Source organism: Carassius auratus, unplaced genomic scaffold, assembly GCF_003368295.1.
Source record: "Carassius auratus strain Wakin unplaced genomic scaffold, ASM336829v1 scaf_tig00216764, whole genome shotgun sequence".
Taxonomy (NCBI): Eukaryota; Metazoa; Chordata; class Actinopteri; order Cypriniformes; family Cyprinidae; genus Carassius; species Carassius auratus.
The window spans coordinates 65,367-87,916 of record NW_020528727.1 but is presented as its reverse complement, the minus strand read 5'-3'; the positions used below and the strand labels follow the sequence as shown (position 1 = coordinate 87,916).

Genomic DNA, 22,550 nt, shown 5'->3' with positions numbered 1-22,550 from the left:
TCCGCTTGTTTCCCGTGAACACATTGACTGCTCTGGACTGCTATCAGTTTAACACTGTGATAAGCTCAAATGAACACTAAGTGTGACAAAGCCCTAGCCAGTGCATTCACTCTCCTCTCCTTGTTCATCTTGTGATAGCTGTCACTAGATCACTTTCTTTCACTCACTCCCTCACCCTTCACCTGCCAGTCAATACAATAGTACAGGATCCAGAATAGATTTTTCTCTTTCAAAGTCTGGGCTGTGTTCCCACACTTCCTTTTTAATTCACATAACTTCACACACCACGCATTGAACCTCACAGGCCTCTAATGAGAAAACCACAACGCAGCTTCCCAAACTTGCTTCTAAAGTGCTAATTGAACGGTACACTTTTGGGATGCAACCTGGAATGTCAGCACTGGAATAGACAGAATTTCCCATTTCCTTTCCCCGTAGTGTTGCACATCAGCCATTGTCTCCCTCAGATCCCAGCATGTTCCCTCCCTGCCTCATTAGTGCAATATACACCGGCATGAGTGTTGATGATGAATAGTTACAGTGAGATTCAGTGGTCACCCCCCGCCCCCCATCTAATTTTTTGGCTTGCCACACGAATAGCAATTAATCTAGAAAAATGTACTTAATTAACCAGTACAATAAGAGCTTAACTATCTGTTATTGGACAGTAAATGAAGCATGCTCAGATGCCAAAACCCAACAAAATCTGACTACTGCATCAATTATCTTCACCCTCTGCTCATGAGAAGCATAGATATGGGTGGGAAATTATATTTAATGATAGAAGCCTTCCCATTCTGCTCCTAATTTCTGCTTTTACTTTTTTTGATGGTTAATGATATATATAACAGTATGGTGCCTTTGTGTGATTATTCAGATCACTGTGAGTAATAAATGGATTGAGAGTAATGTTTTCCACTTGTCAGACTCTAATTAGATAGTTATGTAATGTATTTTTATAAGTTATAGTTATGTCTTTATCTTTTTACATGCATTTTTACTAATCAGATTTTTTCTGACCCCAGCTGAATGCACAGACCTTGAGACAAATGTTTTTGCATTTCATTTAGTCTTGCTTTGCAAAACATGTTGTTTGTATTTCTTCTGCATTATAAAAATTACTAATGTTCGCATAGACAATAATTATAATTCAAGCCCTTGCAAGTCTATGACATCAGTGCTACTGCAGGTTTTTCTCTAATGAAAGGAAATATGATGTTTTAGTTGCTTGGAAGTGCTTCTATATGTATGCTCACGTCCGGCACCACTATGAATTAATTGATTGTACAGACAGACGGATGGATTGATGGGCATTCTGCTCGTAGCCGTTACTCCCCATCTGAGTCCACATAATTATCTCTATATTAATGGCCATATAATACAGCCTCTGCTGCCGTTTCTGTCTCTTTGAAATGCAGACCAGCAAAAAGTCACTTGGATAGCCTTTGAAATGGTATACAGCTTTACTGAAAGTCACTCACTGTATTATTCATGTCCTGTAAATGTCAGGACACTTCAGAGGGGTTGTCTATGCTCTTGTCACCTAGCAATGCCATGGACCCATTTCAAGTGTGTATAGTGCTGAGATTTGAGTAAGCAGTGCAAGGTGTGGGTTGGTTGTTGTATTAAGAGTTTGGCAGGGGCTTGTGGAATAGTTAGTGGGATAGTTGGGATGCACGGAATGTTCAGCAACCAAAATTATTTGGCCAAAAATAGCAACAAAAGCCCTATCGATAGTGATCCATTTGATGGACTCTTAGTGCTAATATGACTGCAAGTCAGCAAGGTGCCAGTTTTGGACTATTTGTCTAAAACTTGATCTTTTCTCCAGCGTGGAGCAAAGGAAAGTATGAAAACGCTGCACATTTTGTTCAAAGTAGGAAGTGCAGCTATTTTTATTGTCAGTGTATAGATAATGATGATATAGAAAAAAAATCCCTTCATGCCTGAAGATAAGATTTGTTTTGTGCCATGTAGGCTGGGATGATGTCATTAGAATGGGACAGCCATAAAAAATCACAGCCCTTTGTTTGGTTAAGACTTAGAAGTGTCTTATTACCATGGTGACACGTGGTAAATCATCAGATGTTTTGTGAGTCATGCAAAATGCAGATAAATATCACACAGTATTTATATTTCAACTCAGAGGAAAGACCGCAAACCAGTGGAGGTGAGTTTTCCAGCTCAGCCCAGAGTATTTATAGGCTCTCCCGGGGCATTCCCACATACACTGCAATAAACAGGTCAATTATATGATGAGCGATTCCAGTTCCTTTCACTTGCTAGATGGCAGGGAGAGAAACCTTTTTTTTTTTTTTTTTTTTTTTGATAATTTAAAGAGAAACAAAACTGTATTTGCTGTCAGCTATATTGTTTGGTCTTAAATGGATGGGGTTCCTTGCAATAGAAATACCTCAGGGTGTGAATCCTTCATAGTTTACTGTCAGTTCTGAAGGGCGAGGAATGGATATAGTGGTATACAAGATTAGATCATCCAAGAGTCTGGATAATGCTGCACCATGCAGTGATTTTATTGGTGGAAGCATGTGTTTGCTTTGTTTGAAGATTCTCCACAAGTTCAGGCTGAAAAAATATAGGAAGAGGTCTGTGGATTGTTGAGATTTTCAGCTAATAAATTCTTTCTTCAATTTTGGTCAGCTCCTTTCTTTATTGTTTAGCTTCAGAAGACTTTGAATATAACACCCTTTTCCCTTTTTTGTCATTTTTGAAAGTGACGTCACGTGACATAGAGCTAAGTATGGTGACCATACTCTGCATTTAACCCATCCGAAGTGCACGCACAGACACAGCAGTTAACACACACATTGTGAACACTCACCCAGAGCAATGGGCAGCCATTTACGCTGCGGCGCCCAGGAAGCAGTTGGGGGTTCAGTGCTTTGCTCAAGGGCACCTCAATCATGGTATTGCCAGCCTGAGACTCGAACCCACAACCCTAGGGTTAGGAGTCAATCTCTCTAACCACTAGGCTTAAAAACTTTCTGAACATTCTGCCAAATGCCTTCCTTTGTCTTCCACAGAAGAAAGTAAGTCACTCAGTTTTGGATGAACGTAAGGTTAAATGATGACAGATTTTTCGTTTTTGGATGAATTAACCCTTTAAGTACCCACTGTGTAAGAAACAGACTTGAAAATATTAACTGTTCCCTTCAATTTGGCTAAAACTTGAAAGGCTTGTTGCTATTTTGTTCAGCATTTTGTCTCATTAGGGTCATTCCCAGCAATCCCTGAGAGGCAGCCTGAAATGCACAAGTTGTGGCATAAAGTGAGCTGCATTTAGGCAATGACAAAACACATAAAGTGGAAACGCTCAGCAGATGTTAAAAACCTTTCTGCTGTTACGAGTTAAAGGATATGTAGATGGTATAAGATTTCCTTCATCTCGAATGTCATAGTATCAGGGGAGCTCACTTGGCATGTTTGGACTGGCTTGAAGTGTGCCAGTATTCTTCTGTTTTGTCCTCTCATCCTCTTGCTCTTCCCTTTCTGGCCTGTGAGGTTCCTTCCATGAACCTCCATTCCCTGTAATCAGACCTATTAGTAAGGTGTAAAAATACATAACAAATTTAATTAATTCATGCAATTACTTGATTTAATTCCAAACTAACATGTTAATCTCTACTGATCAGTAACAATGTAACCTTGCTTGTGGTCATCATAAAATGATTTAGCTTTAAATTGTATCTGTAGAACTAAAATCCATTCAGCACTGATCACAATTTTTTCTCTCTTTTCATCTATAAAGCTTGCGCTTGTGCTTGCTTGTTTGGCGCTTTCAGCTCTGGCTTACTCTGGCTTAGGCAAAGCTTTTTTTTTCCTCCTCTCTGCTTTTTTTACCATCTGCTTTGAATTAATGGGCATGTTGGAAACTAGGCTAAATCTAGAGTGACATCTTTCACAACCCCCCCCCCCCTCCCATGCCCTTCCTCTTTCTTTTTTAAAGGCACCCCAATGTGCTGCTGGCTCTTTCTGTCTAGTGACTGTGTGACTGCTCATTGCAGATAAATTCACACGCACCATCTCAAAGCACAATCCCTTGGACTTAGACTTACCCCGGCACGCATGTGCCCTCAGAGTCATCGTAAGATCAACAACCGATCTGCTTTACCAAGGCTAGCATATTCTTCTCATCTCATTTTGAGTTTGTGTGTTTTGATACCATGTTGCAAGTTTTTTGCAGGGTGGATGCCAATTTTAGGTGTGGCACTTTGATTGGATTCAACATGTGCTGCGCTGTCTGTCGTCTCTGTTGTAGGATCACAACTTCAGGATTTGCACTTCAGTTTAACATTAGTTCTCCTAAGGGCTTCGAATCATTAGCATTTCCAACCCTACCATCACAGCCTTTCACATTAAAACATTCTCTTTTAGTCTGGCTGCTTGTCCTAATTGAGCTTCAGTGTTAGAAGAGCAAAACACTCTTCTCTCGGGATCCAGGCTCTCTGTCTGGGTCTGTATGTGTGGCTGCAGCTCTGATCCTCCTCACCAGCCCCTGGCTGGATCTGCTGCCTTCTGATGAAAGCACGAACGCATCCGGTGAGCAGAAGCCAAAGCGAGACTGTGATCCCTACTCTCTCCCCCATCTCCTGTCTTTCTCAAGTGAGATCAGTGATAGGGAGCACCTTTTTGATCCTGCTAGCTCATGCTCCTCTCTTCCATATCCCCCTGACAAAGCCTTCTCTCTCTTCTACACTCATTTTCTTTCCAGCATCAAGCACTTTCAGCTGCAGCATGTGGCTTTGGTCCAGACTCGTCGGATTTGCTTGTTCTTACTGAAGAATGTCAAAGATTTATCGGGAGTTAATTAAATTACACTGTGCTGTAATGAAAATGAGTGGAGGAGAGACAATAGGTTTTGTTTTTGGCAGCTTTTTAGGAGAGATTGTTTGTTGTTGTCACATAGAGAAAAGATAAACCTGCACTGCTGAGAGGTGTCGCAGGGCCGCCCAGCCTATTGTGAAGTCTTTCCCTCTGCTGCTGTTATCTCCTGCTGTTAATTCCAGAGGCTGCTGCCAAAAATCTCTCAAACCAAATTCCACTGCATGTGTAAACAGGAAGTGTGTCTTAAACAGGAAAGTAGGACCCTGTATTTTGAGTGAGGATAATGAATAACAATGATAATAAAATTCTGTATTATATAATCTTTAATTATAATAAATATTATAGTGTAATATTAAAAATATATTTATTATTTTGTGTGATTACTTATTGGCTTATAGATGAAATGTAAATGGGTCACACATGCACTTTTAAAATGGTGTCCACTGAATGAGCCAAGATGACTCAGTACTGAAAAGAACGTCCAAGAACTTGTTCTACAAGTGCTTCAAAGTTCAGCTGCCCACACATGTGCCTGAATTCATGCTTAAAAGAGTGTTTTTAGGATATAAATAGACTGTTCTAGATTTGAGAGTTTGCATTGAAATATTCATTAGGATCATATGAAGATACATAATAAGGATAAGGATTATCTTTCCTCTAGGAACCTTTGCTTCACAATTGGGAATATATTTTTGCAGTGTTTTAAATGAAGTGTTTTAGGCTTTCATGCCTAAAACACAATCCGAGATTCATTTTCAAAAGAGTTAAAGGAAATAGGTCGCTCAGTATTTTTTTCCATTTACTCAAGCCAAACCTATACAGCTTTTCTGTGAAACACAAAAGATGATATTTAGAAGACGTCAGAATTATTATTAGTATTTTTTTAATAAAAATAAATTGATACTGGGTGATATTGCCAAAAAAATAATAATAATGAATGCCCCGATATACTATACTTTACCTGTTAACCTGACCCCCCATTATGGTACTCACAGCTGAAAGTGCTCTACCTAACTTAAAATTAGAGCAGTTTCCTACTTCAGTGTGTTACAAACATAATTTTGGTGTCTTTTGGAAAGAAGACCCTTTGGGCTTTACTTTTATCAACCAGATTTGATAATGCTCAAAAATATTAAAAGTTATAGACACTGAAGTGCCTTGAATTGTTTTTTTTTTACCACACTTAAATATTTTTCTTCTTTTATGTAAAAATACAGGAAATCAGTATTGGAACAATCTAGAAAAGTAATGGGTTGAAAGCCACATGTCTCATAATTTTTGATTTCAAATCTGAAAATATTTTTATGAGACTGTCTACACCCCCACCCCCAAATATACAAACATATTTTCCCAATAGTATTGAAGGCTTCTACAAACTGTTTAGTCATTAAACATACCACTGCATAGTTTTTTTTTTCAATTATAATACACTACACAGAAACTTAGACATCATATAAGTGATTTATTTGTGCACTAGAAAAATACAATAAGAATAATTTAAGTAAGAAAATAAGAATAGTAAGAAAAATAAAAAGATTTAACTTTGCATGCCAATACAAAATCCTGAGATTGCTAGAAATGCAGCATTTACAATGAATTACGATGCAAATAAGTGCTGATGGCCACTTATACAGATGGTATAACACAAATGCGCCATACAGTAAATAATCCACTCTCTCTATTCATATAGACACGTTCACTTTGATAGCGGTGATCATGCAGTAATAACGAGCTGATATACATTCACATTCAACATAAAACACTCACATATATAAAAACTGTTGAAAAATAAAACAAACAAAGAAAAAGGCCATCTCTATAAGTTCCGCCTCCATCAGCTGACAGGTGTGTCAGAGCGTGTCACGACGGAGTGCCAAAATTCAAATAAACTATCTTTCGCTTATCTTTCATTCATTCTTTTCTTCCGGCATTCTGTTTGTGACACTGTACGCTGCAAAACCATGTCGTTTTCTTACTACCAAGACGGAGTTTCTTAGCGTGAGTTATTCCATAACGGACACAAACAGTTCTGTTGCTGAAGAACTGATATGTAAACAAAGGAATTATGATCCATATTACAACGTTATTGCTTCGTAGGACTAACTTTCAAACTTTCACTGAGTTTCAATAATGGATCTATTGTGTTTGAGGAATAATTGCGCTTTTCCTACCTGTGACAATACAATGGGGAAATTTTTACATGATTTGGAATTGTTGGAATTTATATTAATAGTTTCTAAAGTTTTTACCAGTTTTCATGTTGGAAATGGCACGGCAATGTTAGATTTCAGTGTGCATTAATGATCTTTGAGCAAATTTATTGTGCGATCTGAGTGGCTTTTTCCCATTTGCGAACAAATTGTCACTTAGAAAATGTAATGTGAATACAGATGACAAAACACTAAAACCAAAACCATGAGTTTTGTATTATCGTAATTGGTTAAATTAAGTCAGTGTATAGTCAGTGGAGGTTGTTTAAAGGACACATGAAATGTGAAAAAAAAACAAACAAACAAAAAACCTTAAACCCAGCCTGACTGATTTTAGTTGGTCATTGGCTGAATCTTTGCTGGCCAAAACTGGTCAGAAGGCTGATTTAAGAGGGTTTTTGACCACTTCTTTAGCTGGTCAAGCTGGGAGACCAGCTGGAACAAGCAGCTAAAACCAGCTTGACCAAGCTGAGAGACCAGCTTAAACCAGCTAAATTTAGGCTGGTTTAGCAGTTTTTTTTTTCAAAATAATCGTGATTATCTGTTTAACCATTATCGTGCAGCCCTACTAAAACTTTTAATATTTTTGAACATTATCAAATCTGGTTGATAAAAAGTAAAGCACAAAAGGTCTACTTTCCAAAGACACCAAAATTATGTGTGTAACACACTTAAGTAAGGGAATCTTGCAATTTTAAGTTAGGTAGAGCACTTTCAGCTTTGAGTCCCATAGTGGGGGGTCTGGTTAACAGGTTAAAAGCGAAGGAAAGTGAGGAAAAGAGGGACTGTCCCCGCGGTCATACCGGTATTACTGGTGTTGTCATACGTCGATTAACTGGTGGGAAAATTTCCTCAGCATCACAGCCCTAGTACTGACTTCAGTACCAGTCGGTACTGCAATTTTAAAAATGTCCATTTCCCGCTAACATTTAAGCGCTGTTGAGCGGATTATTGAACACACTCAACGGATATGACTGTGATTGGCTTCAACGATCATTGCTTCATGCTCTTTACCGAGCACTCCCAATATATTTGCACATAGACGGTTGATAGATGCTGCTTTCAAATGCTCCTGTGTGCCTCTGTGTGAGCGCTCAGTAAAGAGTGTGAAGCGATGATTATTGAAGCCAATCATGTATATGTTGAGCGCGTAAACACTATGGCTAATCAGCGGTGTTTAAGAATCCGCTCAACAGCACTCAATTGTTAGTGGGAAATGGACATTTTTAAAATGGCAGTATAGACTGTTTTGACAACAATAGTCGAAAATAATGTTGTATAAATGCACAAAAGCTATAGCTTTATCACACACACAAAAAAAATACTGTGAATTATATTCAATTACTTTTTTTAATACATTTAATACATGTCTACACTAATAATATAGTAAAATTAAATGAATATTCCACATTTCTACCAAAATACCATGGTATAATCTACAAATGGCGATTTGTATATTGAAAAGCCTTCTAACTGTATTGTACTGTTTCTTCTGGCTTTAAACTAGTTTAAATCACCAAGTAATTTGTGTTCTTCGCTGAATTCATGTGCTTCACACTGGATATCACAGCGTTGTTTAGTGATCATGTGACTGAGTCTTATCAGCGAGTAAACGCATCTGCTCTATTGAGCTCACACTGCACTGCCGTTTGAACTTTGAGCTGAATAAATGGTCCGAGCGGCACAGTTCAAATGAGTAGAGTGGTTTTGTTCCACTTTTGGCTTGTAAATGCTATATCGAGCATCAATCAAACTCATGTTATCATTTTATCAAGGAAAATGATATTGTGATAATTTCTGTTATAGTTTTATTGCTCAGCCCTGCGACTGAAGGTTAACAACAACAAAAATATAGGTAAAATTTGCTACAATGCATCTTTATGGATCACATTAGAATAAAGATAAAAAGTTGCTTTGGAACAACATAGTTTTAATTTTTGGGTGAACAATTTCTGTAAGATTACAATAAAAAAATGACTCTGTCCAAAATTAATTAGTATGTTCTTCACTTTGTTTGTCTGGGTAAATGTTCACATCTATGGCTCTCGTTTTGCTTTTGTCTGATCTGTAAACAGGCAGTTTGTCAGGTTGTATTGATGTTGTCTCTGGTGATTGAGTGATGGCTTAGCCTGGGTGTGAAGATTATTATTTAAATGATGACATGCACAGAAGCCATGGAATCAACTGAGTGATTAAGAGGCCATTTTCTATGTTAATGATATTAGCTAGCTCTGAGATAATGGCAGCTAAGTGCTGAGAGCCAGCAGCTGCTCTCAGAACCAGACATGAGCGGTGTCAAGCACTCCTCATATTGCTCTGCTGAACTACTGCTTTTATTCGTGTTACAAAAATCTAGTTGCAGTTATACTTGCAGTACATTTCTTGTTAGAAATGCAATAAAAATGTTGCAATTGTGTGTGGCGTTTAAGGTGCAAGTACTACCTTATGAGTTAGTCTCAGCCTCAAACTTCATGCCCAATGACCGCTGGCTGAATGTCTGATGCATATGGCACTCTTAACTGGAAACACTTCAGTAGATTTTAAGTCGTACTCTGACTGATTGAATTCCACAGGATGGTCTGCCAAGAAACAACACCAAGCTATCTGATTGAAGAAGAAAGCTGTCGTGTTTACACCATTTGTTCAGCATTGAGCATTCATCAAGATTGACTAAAAACTGGATTCTTAAAAGTATATGAGGTTGTTGGCATAAAATCTTTATAAGACATTTGAAAGTTGTGAAACATTCATGAATGAATGATTTACTGGTTGCACTGGTCTGTTATTTTGGGGACATTTCCACACCCCTAAACATTATGCAGCGCAAAATGAAACATGATTGGTTGCTGTACCTGTCAATCATATGGCCTCTTGGGGGGTCCTTGGTCATTCAAAGTAGCTACTCAAGACAGCTTATTAAGGCTGTTTCACATTGAGCGCAATGTGAAAAAAAGAAGCGATTCACTGACGAATGTTTCTTTCATCGAGTGTGAAACGATTGATCGTTTTCTGCTAATTCAAACCTGCAAGATATGTGGCGCAGACCAACAAACATTCATTTTTTCCTTGTGTAGCCTATGTATCTCGTATATGGCTTTTGCATTGTTTGTTGCTCAATATACAGCATTAAATTAAGATAAATTACTTTGGGTTCTTCATTAGAAACATAAAATATCCATAATGCTTACAAAAAGAAAAAGAGTGGAAGAAAAAGATGCACAACCAACTGAGAGAACCGCAGCCTTATGAGGATTGTCAAGCAAAATCGATTCAAGAATTTGAGTGAACTTCACAAAGAATGGACTGAGGCTGTGGTCGAGGCATCAAGAGCCACCACACAACTGGCTACAGTAGTCGTATTCATCTTGTTAAGCCACTCCGGAACCACGGACAACATCATAGGTGTCTTATCTGGGCTAAGAAGAAGAAGAACTGGACTGTTGCCCAGTGGTCCAAAGTCCTCTTTTCAGATGAGAGCAAGTTTTGTAAATCATTTGGAAACCAAATATTCGGAAACTCATAGCCCAAGTTGCTTGAAGTCCAGTGTTAAGTTTCCACAGTCTGTGATGATTTGGGGTGCAATGTCATCTGCTGGTGATGGTTCATTGTGTTTTTTGAAAACCAAAGTCACTGCACCCGTTTACAAAGAAATTTTGGAGTAATTCATGCTTCCTTCTGCTGACCAGCTTTTTGAAGATGTTGATTTAATTTTCCAGCAGGATTTTGCACCTACCCACACTGCCAAAAGCACCAAAAGTTGGTTAAATGACAATAGTGTTGATGTACTTGACTGGCCAGCAAACTCACCAGATCTGAACCCCAGAGAGAATCTATGGGCTATTGTCAAGAGGAAAATGAGAAAAAGACACAAAAAATGCAGATTAGCTGAAGGCCAATGTCAAAGAAACCTGGGCTTTCATACCACCTCAGCAGTGCAACAAACTGATCACCTCCATGCCATGCAGAATTGAGGCAGTAATTAAAGCAAAAGGAGCCCCTACCATTCACTAAAAATGGTCTTGTGAAGTATTCTGAATTGTTGAGATTGTTAGTGAATTGGTGGGTTTTTGTTAACTGTGAACCAAAATCATCACATTTAAAAGAACCAAAGACTTAAACTACTTCAGTCTGTGTGCACTGAATTTGTTTAATACACAAGTTTCACAATTTGAGTTTATTTACTGAAACGAACTTTTCCACGACATTCTAATTTATTGAGATGTACCTGTAGTTGCAGAGTTACTTATCAAGCGCTGTCTAAAGGGTACCAAAATAATCATAATAATGATATTGAAAAACTGATATTACAATATAAAGTTAAAAGCAAATGTGTCATAAGACATTAATCTGATCTGATATCTAATTTTATGGGTGTTTGAGAAACAATTATTATTATTACTTATAAGTGGTCTTTGTCTGCTTTAAGTAACATAAGTTATATGGCAAGATATGAGACTTATAAAACGTAACTATTTGAAATATAATCTGTTGTAATTTAAGTGGATGCAATGTGTTCATTGTGTGTTAAAAATGATCATATTCCTAAAAGCTGTAACCACAAATAAGTAAATATTATAAAACATTAAAACTCTTATTATAACTATTCATGAGATGATAGAACATATTATACGATTTTTATAATCCATTATGCATTCATTATAATGCCTTAAGCATACCCTTATAATGTATTATAAATACAGGCTTCAAAGAAATTGTTAGCGCAACTTGCTAGATTTTAGACCATAGCATTACATTTGTAAATCTAGAATAAGGACCGATTGTTGTCTGTTACTGTCAATACAGATACTCTATATTTTTAGCTTACATCATCCTTGACACGCCCAATCAAACCATTTCATGGATGTAGAGTGATTTTGCAGCTGTAATTGGATTGGCTGTTTCTACAGAGGCTTCTGTCGCTGATGGCACAGATGCGGTGGAGTGATCCTTTCTCTTTATGCATGCCCTTCGGTTATGCATTTTTAAGGCGTGTAATAGGCAGCGGGCTGCACAGCAAGGGAGGTACAAGATGATGTTTACAGAACACTTGCTCCGTTAAAAACATTTGGCCGTGCTACTTTGTATGATTATCTCAAATAAGCGTGTCCACTGCTAATGTCACTTTGCATTTGTATAAACAGAAGCATCCATCCCCAAAGTAAAAAACACAAGAAATAGAGCCTAGCTTCTTAGCATGTGTTCAAGATTTCTTCTGGAAGAAGAATGAGAACCTACAGCAGGGTCTAAATTACAGATATGAGGAACCACTGCCCAAAGAGAGAAATGGACTGCGGAAAATGGATGTGGCTCCCAGCTCCCCGCCCTAGCATCATAAATAACCTCACCATTGATCGGCTGTAGTCTGTGATTCTCCGCAGCCCTTCTCTCCACATTCATCTGCCTTGTGTCTGATGTGTTTGCCAGCTACTTAATCCTCCGATTACTCAGTTGGCCTTTGCCCAGTGTCTACAGCTATACCTCTCTGTGATTTGCTGGGTACCCATAATAGAGCATGTTATGTTGCTGATCTGTAATTAATCTAAAGTTGTTCTAAAGTGGACAGCCCTGAAGTCATTCAGGGTTTATGCAGCACTGTCTACTTCCTAATATTCCTCCCTTCTCCAATTCAGGGATCAAATTAAAGTTCTGTAAGATGCTCATGCTTCAAAAGAACAAAAGTGCTGAGAAAAAAAAAAAAGAGTTGAGATCCTCTGGTGAGACGGATTCATCCTAGTTTCACAGTCTCTGAGTGTAATTGTTGTATTTCTACATTGTGAGAATTGAACTGATTTAAACAGACTTCTCAGGCAGTAAAACTAGTAAAACGCTCTCTCTGGTGCTTAAACATGCATTTTTTTATTTTTTATAAATGCTTGAGAGACTTTAAAATAAAATGGATTTATGATTCTGAAATTTCGGGTCAAGGTTTAACAGAATTGGGAAATCAGGTCAGATTGTAATAAGAAAATTTTTTGACTTCCTTTGTTTTTGTGTCCCTGTCTTCCACCAGATCAGACTGTCGGGCATACATTCATTCTCTTGACTCAGTTGAAGGGAATCTGGATGGATGAGTCCAGATAGTGCTCTGCGGCACTAAAGAGCTCCCATTATCTTCACACAGTGATGTACCAGAGCTCTGACAGTCGACATGTTGATACACAGTTCCCTTTATTTTGCCAGTTCGGGCCATTTATTTTGGGAATGCTTCTGAATGTAAAGGGCTTGCCATTTTCCTGTGAGAAGCGTTATCTTTGTTCCTCTGTGGAGGATTCCTCTGGTTCAGCTGGAAAAGGATCTTTTCAGAAAGCCTGCCATGGTGAGGGACATGCCCCTCAGTAGGAGTTTTGTGAATTGTTCTGGTTCCTGGCTATTTGCAGTGGACCGATTAAAAAAGCGTATTAGTTTTAAAATAGATTTTCACCTTTATCACAAATTTAAATGTATATTCGTATAAGAGTAATCCATGCAGAACATTTTTGAAAGTAGTAGTCTTGTGTTTTGAAGACAACTCAGCAGTTTTCTGCACTCTTGTTTGCTTTTTGTTTATACAGCAGATGGGATTCCTGTGAGGTACACTGTATTTGATTTGATCTCGATTTAGAGCGGTTTCTGTGATAAATTGGGCCTTTTGGATAATCCTATCAGATTATTATCATTTGCATATCAGCATACATTATTAATTTAGGGTCTGTCTCTCCAATTAGTCAAAGTCAGGTTTTTCTCTGGAGAGGTTTTAACATCTGTGTGACCCTGGAAATCCTGCAGGAGATTTAAGCTTATCAGCCACAGCCTAATCAGCTCTTCAGAGGTGTGTTTGCCGGTGTGTTTACTCTCTTTGCTTTTCATTCCCTCGCTCTTTCTTGCTCTGTCTTGACCTGTCTTGGGCACCATGCTCCAGTGGGAGTTTCCTTTCTGTGAGCGAGACAAAGGATCAGAGTGCTTGACAAAATGCCACTGCTATGCCTGTCAATGAGGCCAGCGCCCCCTCATATCCCCACTCAGCTCGGGATTGACCCTTTGCCAGTTTCCTTTTAAAAACATTTTTGCTACCCTTGCACCTTGATTCCACTCCCTTAACATCTTAGCCGGTGCTCAATGTCATCTATTGAAAACCATCCGGCTATTTATGTGGTTTGATGTTTTGACTGTTTGCTCCTATCTTTTATGTTTTTTTTCTCCATGGCTCTCTGAAGACTTGTGCCGATTCATACCATAGATACAGAAGATTCTCTAACGGCTGTCTGACTATGTCTTGCCACAGTCTAGACTCCAGTGCTTCACCCGCTGACTCGCTGTCTGCTTCTGTGCCTATCTTCTTCCTGACTGACTGTCTTTTTGAGTCACTGCTTTAAGGCTTAAAGCACTTGACTGCTTGACACATTGTTTGGCTATTTGACTTTTTCACTCATGTTTTTGAAGCGAATCATTGGCTGGATTGATCTGTGCTCCTCATGCCCCTATGGGGAGTGATATTCCCTTGCCCTGGTCTCACTTTCTTTTTCTGCTTCTCAGACACAACAATCTACCCCTAGGACTTCATTGTTGCATTTAAACTTGTCTTGCTTTTATCTGATTTATTTTCTGCGCATCCTTCTCTTCTCTTCATGAAAGGCTTAATTTTTGTTGATTTAGTTTAATAGTGGATGCTCTTGCAGAAAGGAAGACACATCCTGTGCAATTGGTGCACCCGAGGCGGTGAGGGCAATTCCTTATTCCCTGAGTGTGTACCCATTCCTGAGAGATGAGTGTTAGAGAATGACAGCTCTTTGTAACCTGGTTTCTTCCTCTAGCTGTTTATCCAGGAGCTGTCTTTCCTGTTTTTTATTGAGGAAAAAAAAGCAGAATTTGAATTCTTGTGCTGGATGAAACGGTTGGTACTCTGATCTTTCCATGTACTAGTCCTCACTATAATCTTAATGCAAAGAGAGCAACAGCCACATAAACATAGCCTGGGGTTGAGCCAAAGCACAGCCAAAAGTGATACCTTGGCACAAAGAAACAGTAGCCTTTTCTTTTGAGCTGGATGCAGTCAAACAGGGTGGAAAATTCATACTTTAAAAGCCAGAGTGTGTTTTTAATGGTTAGTGGGTTCAGAACAGACTGAACTTATGGTCTCAGAGAAAGAAAAAATAGTGGAGAGAAATAAATTACTGAAGCATCCCTTTTAAGAGACCACTGTCTGCTCCAAAAGCAAATTACTGCACACCTAAATGTGTAATATTGTGTCTTATAGGGGGACGTTTTCCATATCACCTGGGAGTACAAACTGAGAACAATAAACTTCCCAATTTTTTGGGGGGTATGCTATTTTAGTTGTGCTTGCTAGGCACTTTTACCCAGTGGTAATTTTTTTTTGTAAGACGTGGGTTTCCAGTGTTTTGGCATTTGTATATATTATATATTAATGCATTTTGGTTAATTTTACTTAAACTAAAGTGACATCTGGTTTTAAGCAACAAATATGTAATTTTAGTGAACTAAAGTGCAAATGTATATTTTATATAATGCTAAATTAGATTTTATGTAGTTATTGTGGTATTTTTGTCTTGTGATTCTTTGTCCCCTTATCTTGACGTCACATTCTCAGTCATCCTTAGCTATCTTTATCTGTTCTGATAAAATGAACTGGTTTTCTCTTGTGCATCACGTACAATGCATAGTTACCCTCTTGTGTTTCCAGCATAATGCTGACCCTGACACGCTTGGGGTTGTCTTACAGCCCTCATTAAGGGCTAGTTTTACAAGTGGCATCATGGCTGTGAGAATTTAATCCGGCTGGTGTTCTAAGGGTGGTTATCTCCATTGTACTGGCTTTAATGTGACAAATAGGCCTCCTCTGTCCTGCTTTGCATGAGAAACAGAGCTGTTAGTGGTGTGTTCACAATAGGGGTTGTGATTCCTGCTGAATAATGGTGGCATGCTTGTAATATCTCTAGTTTACTGCCCCCTTCGCTCCTGAATCATGACTAGTATGGAATGCACTATTCGCCTTAAGTGTACTGTTGCAAACACAGTTACCAGTATTTGTGGAGTTTGTTTCCACCTCTGTCTCCATAGAAATGCGAACCCATGCACATAATTGAATTATATTGAATTATAATATATGAATTTAACATGAGACATGATTCATTGACATTTGGTGGGTGGAAATAAACAATTACAACGTTGTTATTGTTTTGTCCCTGTTTGTGTGGTTGTATTGGTTTCACTCAGCTCAAGTCAATTATATTAGACAAATTCTCATTACAAGAAACGTTTATGCATGAGTTCTCTGAAACAAATAAGGAGCAGGAGCCAGCGTTGTGTCATACTGGCATCAGTGTTACAAACAGTAATGACTGCAGTGAAAGAAGGATCAGGAAAGAAGGTGTGCTTTAGAGACCCTAATGACAGAAGGAGTGGTAGGTTTGTAGGTTGGTAAGTGAACCGTGCCTGGGGTATCATGCCAGAGGCGATCCGTCAGACACTCGCCTGGGCTTGGGGATCCAAATCATAGTGTGTGATAACTGCTTAATCACTGATACAGAAAGAAGGAAATGAGCTGACTTTCAATAGACTCCAGGAAATTAAATATGCTCCACACGCTGCAGAAATGAGATGGTGTCAGAGTTCTCCATGCCTGTGAAGTGACAGTGATTTAACACTGTAGAATATGGAAATATTTCCATAGGTTTGCAGTTATTTTCCAAAAAACGATTTTCCATTTGTGTTTTTTCTAAACATTCAGGTTAAAATCAAAATGTTCTGACATTCTTTATTTGTCTCCTTCTTTTCCAGTTTCTGTGCCTGAAGAACATCCGAACATTCCTGAAAGTGTGCCATGATAAGTTTGGCCTGAGGAACAGCGAGCTGTTTGACCCCTTCGATCTCTTTGACGTGAGGGACTTTGGGAAGGTGAGAAACAGCGGTTTTGCTGAGAACGGGGTTTATCTTAACACTATTAATCATTTTGCACCATCACGTTTAAGTCTCTGCAGCTGAATGACATTAATGTTCTGTGCACTTTTATGGGAGATTAACCCATAATTGAGGCTATTGTGCATAAGCTTTGCTCAAACACAATCCTTTAATGCTGGGTATAATATAAAAGTGTAGTGCCCTCTGTGGATTTTTTTCTTATCTTCTTCTCTGCACGTTTGAATATTCACATGCACATTTGATCACACACCTCGGGGTCACAAGCATACCTGTGTGTGCCAGTGCACATCTGTGTCAGTATACATATGGTTTTTGTGTGTGTTTATGTATGTTTCCAAAGGATTCCAACAGTACTCGTTTTAGGTGACTGATGATCCGCTTTTAATGTGATTTAGGGGTGAGTTGTGTGGATAAGATCTCGTAACTATTCACAGTACCATTTAGCCCAGGGTTTTCAAACTTTGGTGTCTGGGATCCCGAATATGCTCCCCTTACAGATGAGAATTTTTTTTTTCAATTTCTGCTCAATGTCAGATTGTCCCAGCTTTTTCCACACCATTAAAAGGCACATTGTCCAAGTATTGGAGAAAACCTGATGTCTTTAAGTACAACTGAACCCTGATCCTTATATAACTAAAGCCCCTTTCACACTGCGATTTGGCAAATACACGGGTAATGTGTCCCATCAATTGTTCCCGGGTCACTAGATTTTGCACTTTCACACTGCCAGTGATTACCCGGAATATGTGCATGCTTTCACACACAACCCGTAAAGGTAATGACATGTGACATCAGGGCCTCAAAACACCTCATAAAAGAGTCACGCGATAACGTGCGTCATCACTATGACACTGCATTAGATCTGGCTTTTGTTCACACAGCGCTTGTCCCGGGACTGAGCCCATCAATGTTACTAGGTCCCCGACATGGGATCAGTCCCGGAATCATTCCCGGGACATGTTTGCTATCACACAGAAGGCGAACCGGCAATGCTCCGGCAATTTGCCAGGTCCGACGTGCAGTGTGAAAGGGGCTTATGACAGTTTAGTCAATGCACTGACCTCCATGATAGAAGCTCGTTGTTAATTCTGTTTCTTAGTGCTAATTCAGCTTGATGTCTAACGTTTATATTGGATGAGGGTTCTTCATCATTATCCGTATAGTTTTAATAGTTATTAGTGGGGGAAAAGTGCTGTAAAGATTAGTAGAATTAAAGAGTAAACAACTTCCTTGGTATTGATTGTTCTGGTTGCTTGAATTGATTGGACTTCATGAAGTATTTACAGGTGCAAAGCACTTGTTCGACCATTGAAACGTTTCCAATCCAATAGTTACGGTTAACTACAGCTCAGCAAGCATGTCTGGACATTTCCAATGCCTCGGTCAGGAAAGAAAGGAGCGGCAAGATGATGAGAACATTTTAAAGTCACAAAGGGAGGGGCGTAGACCGTGAGATTAAGCCTTTGCCAGACGGTGAGATTTAAAGGATAATGTGGAGGACGGTGAGTGAGAGTCAATGAGCACACGGAAAACAATATTAAAACCCTCAAGCAGTCAGAATCAGTCACACACACCCTCCACATGTCAATGTGTAAATTGCGTTTGCGTCGACTCGAAGGTGACGGGCTTGTCCCTTCATCGATTCTCCATTAAGGGCAAGCAGCGCATTATAATATATTGAAGTAGGCAGCTCGATATCAGTACGCCATACATGCAAATCGTCCACCTCCTTTTAAATGAAGAGAGACGGATGCTTCTGAAGCTTTAGAGCTGAAGGATACAGAAAGCATTTTTAATCTTTCAATAGCACATACATCGTTGAACTTTAACCTCGGGCAGTAATATATCTCTCTCTCGCCTGTCAAGCTCAGGGTGCCTTTAATTGGAATTGACAGTCTTAGTCCTTTGTGTCCTTGCAGTTGGTCTGATGGTTGATGTGTATTTGGCCATTTTAGGTATGGTGTCTGTTTTAAGTGTTGTCACTCTCATGTTTGAGCCCACCTAACCCTAACAGTGACGTGAATGGCTTGTTTCCTGCTTTGTTTGAGAAGAGAGCACAAATCTGTCCGTTTAGTGTGAATATTTAGTCTCTGCATGCTCTCCATTCATCAGCACTTCATTACTCTTTGCTTGGTGGAGCATCTACGAGGCACCTGTCCCTCCTGATGCTTCAGGTAATTGGCTCTCATTCCTTTCTCCATCTCGCTGCTTTTAGGTCTTTTAAACAGATGGCTCACCCCCACATCTTTCACTAAATTCGCCAGAGTCAGTGTCAGTGCTCTGATGTTTCATGCCCTCCTCTATCCCATCAGCCTGTGGGACACATCCTCACGACAATCACAGATGGACCCAGATTCTCCTTACTGTTCCATTTTCATCATTACTCATAAACACACAGCTCTCTGGGGTTCGATCTTGGTTTAACGTGGCATTCAATCTGAACTGCTCCTGTTTTTTCCCTCTCTAATTGGATCTGGATATGCAGTTGTTATCATTTAAATGAACATCACAATCACTTTGGTTCACGTCTTTGTGACAGTTAGCAAGATGACACTCCACCTGTTCACAGACTGTATATAGGTTTGTGATTTGCAATGTGTGAATCAGAATGGTAGAAGATGATTTTGATTAACACGGGGTATATCGCACTCAATTGACATCTGCAGGCCAGTATTTGACATGGCTGTTCTATAAAATCTTATTGACCTGGTCTCTTTTGTTTATTGTTGTCATAATTATTCTTCGTCTTTATTCAGAGTAAGAGCAACATCTCAGTGGACTCATTTGGGCATGCTCTAAATTAACAGTCAGTTCATCTGGGGGCATGATCAGTAAAATAGCTTCTTGACTGACACCACTGAGGCCTTTTGTAGACCACTGGGAGTCAAATGATATTTTCATAAGATTAAATAAGAACAAAAAGTGAGAATTGTATGCACACATGCACAGATTCAGTTGTTTTTATAGCAAAGTAATTTGTTTGGCCTGAAATTGAAAAATCTGATTTCCTGTTAATATTTACATAACTTGTCAGATCAGAAATAATTACATATACAAAATCTTGTATTGATTTAAAAATTTAATATATATAATTGTATATATTTTATTATTTATATATAATATTTTTTGTTATGTTAATATAACAAGACCCATAGTAGCATATAAGGCTAAAAATAGAAAGTTACACTTTCCCTTTTTTATGCACAAAAGTTATTTGGAGTTATTTGTCAACTGCCCCTCCCTTGCAGGCTTCCTCTTTAGTTTCTCAGTATTGTGCTAAAACTGCTGCAGCAGGAGTGCTATTCTTTTGAATTCACAATTACAGTTCAGTCACAGTCACATATTGTGTTTGCACTCACCACGTGCATACATTTCTCTGCTTAAGTATACTTAAGCCTCACACCTCTCCTCTTTAAACGTTGTCTCAAAATAGCTGGTTGCCAGGCGCTCTGTACTGCAGCAGAGGACTGCTCAAATACCTGTAAAACACTGCTTTGAGAAAGTTGCTAAGGAACAATGGTGACATTAAAGAATAAATTCTCTGTAAAGGTTATTGCGGCGGTTTTAACAGCATGGAGCTAAGCTGAGCCAGTACTGATGCATTCAAGAGTTGGCTGAGGTTTTATATCAGACTGGTCTTCTTTTATTTTTGTCAGTGGTGAGGTCAGATTGATCAAACAAAACATCTACTGTATCTCCTGATGGTAAATGGTTAGAGAATTGTAAGGAGGTGGTTTTTGGTTCCTAGCTTAAAAAATGATTCCTTTGCATCCATACAGAAAGGATCATTTAGAAGGTTTAAACAGTGAGAAGATTTTGTCTCTTCAGACAAACTGCTTCAGCTTAGTTTGGGATTAACCCTAGGCCATAAAGTACTTTCAGTAGCAAATTGCTTTTTTGAAATCAATCTTGTTTTGTAAGTTTCTCCTCCATCTCTGAAGGCATCCTGTTGTGAATTAAACGATACTGAGACAATAAAATTTATAGGCTATATTTGTTGTGGAAAGCCTTTTTGCCCTGCTTGGCTCATTAAAGCTAATGTTCTTGAATGCAAGGAGCTGTCCTCCTCCTCAAAGCAAGTGACATGTGCCTCTGTATCCCCGTCACATGCCATTCCCCAGTGACTCCTGTCCATCAGAAACAAGGCTGCATGTTTTAACATAAAGCTGCCAACACAATCAATTATTCATTCAAAACGCCTCACTCTTGATGATAATTCTCCTGCTATGAATAATTGAAGGGAAGTACCTGCTTCACTTTGGACCTTCCCCTTGCCAATCTCTCACTTAAAATGCCTCATTAGCTCTTACCTCATTATTGAGGTACCTGCCAAAACAGGTGGCTGTCAGGCGTCATCTGTGAACTGAGACAGCCATAATAATCAACTGTGGCATTCATTCTCTTGTTCGGTCTCATAACAATTTACATTCCTGTCATCTGTTTAGCTTAAGTTTAACAACTTAGTTTAATTATTTATTTATTTTTAAGATTTAAGTAAGGAAAGTATAGAAGTCTTTCTTTTTATGAATGGCTTTGTATTTATAATTGAATTATATTATTTATAATAATTTTTGCAGTTAATTTAAATAATATTTCAAATTTATTTATATATTTTATTAATATTTTTTATATTATTGTTAATTTGCTAATCTGTCTGTCAGATTTGCAGTGTCTTTGAGCATGTGTTCTCTTGTTCACATGCTCTTTTTCTTTTTCTCTACAGTACGATAAAAACCTAAACCCCCGACCCCCATAACTACATCTGTGTTGTACAGCTAGCTATTAGGTCAACAATAAGTACAACATCAAATTTTAGTCAGCACCTGAGCTGCACTCATGTAATAAGTTCTGCTGTGTTTCCAGCACAAAAGCAAAACGGGAGCAATATTTCATAAATCTGCCGAGACTGTTTTTCCAGAATCAGCTCTTTGTTTTTCTGGCGATTCTGTTCTCTGACAGGAGGTGATGACAGGCAGCAGCATTTAATTCTGCAGGAAGGAAAGTGATGAACTGCTGAACACATTACACGCAGAACACATTACACGCAGAGACCGAAAGCGCCCTGCACAATAAAATCTACATTGTGGAAATAATTGCTGCTCTTTTGTCTTCCCTTTGAGAGCGTAACACTGTGGCAGAACTACACGATTGCATCTGCCGGGTTTCTGTTTGAACATTCTCTGCACATTGTCTTGCCGCAGAGTCCAAAACACACTCAGTTGTAGTGTAAAGAGTGACAGAAAAAAAAGAAAGTGAGGGAGTTTTTAATGTGCTTGCTTGTCTGTGGCATGCAGTTTGTTCTGTCTCCGGCGTGCCATGGCAGTAAAGAGGAGTGATCCAGGAAGAGCAGCTCTCTTCCAGGAAGTACTTCCACATTCAGCTCCAGCCGTGAGCAGCATGCAGAACACTCTCATTATTTTTCTTTCTCTTTCTGCCCTGCTCGGTTTCTCTTGCCCTTTAGTTTGCTGCAAACCTAAAGGAATTCCTCTGATAGACAGTACATTTTTTTGAGTTCATGAGCATGAATAAGTAAACCTTGAAAGTGCATATAGCGCTTTTGTCCTTCTCCATAAGCCTGAG

General features: G+C 38.9%; 1 long non-coding RNA gene across 1 annotated transcript in view; it reads left to right on the top strand.

The window, feature by feature from the left end:
- Positions 1–16,807: 16,807 nt before the first annotated feature.
- Positions 16,808–22,550, top strand: part of LOC113098944 (uncharacterized) — a 61,990-nt gene continuing 56,247 nt past the window's right edge. The window contains exon 1 of the long non-coding RNA XR_003289243.1: positions 16,808–16,946. This is a non-coding gene — a long non-coding RNA (uncharacterized LOC113098944). The remainder of the gene's footprint in view (positions 16,947–22,550) is intronic.